The 1062-nt window shown below is 40.6% G+C and overlaps 1 non-coding gene across 1 annotated transcript; it reads left to right on the top strand.

Moving 5' to 3' along the window:
* Positions 1-2: 2 nt before the first annotated feature.
* trnak-cuu lies at positions 3-75 on the top strand. The gene has a single exon. It is a non-coding gene; the product is annotated as a tRNA-Lys (tRNA).
* The last annotated feature ends 987 nt before the right edge of the window (positions 76-1062 follow it).

Genomic DNA, 1062 nt, shown 5'->3' with positions numbered 1-1062 from the left:
AAGCCCGGCTAGCTCAGTCGGTAGAGCATGAGACTCTTAATCTCAGGGTCGTGGGTTCGAGCCCCACGTTGGGCGAACAAACTTTTCAGATATGAGTCTCTCCCACCCCCCAATTAAGCATTACAAAGTTTAGGATCACTAACTGTAATTGTGATGTACTTGTGAATGTGTTATCAGTTAACACTTGTTCATAAAAAAGATGAGGTATTGCACGGTGTCTGTGACAGTAGTAGAAATCTTGCCTGCAAGTACTTTGTTCCCAGCCACTTCATCACCTGTTTGTGTAAACAAGTGATGTGTGAAGTGTAAGCCTATCCTTTATCAAAGAACTATGGAAAAGATATATTTCTGTATGTGACACATTCAGAACAAGTATTTTTTGTTCAGTCAAATATTTGGTCCTGCTTATAGCCATGACACTGTTTTTGTAGACTCGTTGGCGCAGTAGGCAGCGCGTCAGTCTCATAATCTGAAGGTCGTGAGTTCAAGCATCTCACAGGGCAAATGCTTTCATTTTCAATTATTTAATCAAATATGTTTCAGTTTGGTAATGTTGGCAAATATCTGTTAGGATTTAGGTGTAATGGATTTCACAAAACAACAAATGAGTGTAACGCTCTTCGTCAGGGAAGAGTTCACTGAGAGTTTGCAGGCAAAGAAGAGTGTCGCACTGTTTTGTTCTTTTTTTCTGTCCACGGTTTCAAACTTCAGGCCAATCTCAAAACTTCCATTTCTTTCTAAAATCTTGGAGAAAATAGTTTTTAGTCAACTAACCAAGTTTTTGAATGGAATTTTTGAGATTTTTCAGTCAGGATTTAAACAACTGCACAGCACAGAGACAGCTTTAGTAAGGGTCTGTAATGACATTCTGCTAGCAAATGACTCTGGTCAGTCTGTGATCCTGGTACTCCTCGACCTTACCGCTGCATTTGACACTGTTGATCACAGCATCCTTATGTCACGGCTAGAACACTGGGTTGGGATTACAGGGGTGGTGCTTGAATGGTTCCGTTCGTATCTGGGTGACAGGAGTTTCTGTGTTAACTTTGACAATCATTTTTC

Source organism: Nematolebias whitei, unplaced genomic scaffold, assembly GCF_014905685.2.
Source record: "Nematolebias whitei isolate Nwh7 unplaced genomic scaffold, NemWhi1 Nwh_scaf_11674, whole genome shotgun sequence".
Taxonomy (NCBI): Eukaryota; Metazoa; Chordata; class Actinopteri; order Cyprinodontiformes; family Rivulidae; genus Nematolebias; species Nematolebias whitei.
The sequence above is the reverse complement of the archived record's forward strand: the minus strand, read 5'-3'. Positions and strand labels throughout refer to the sequence as shown.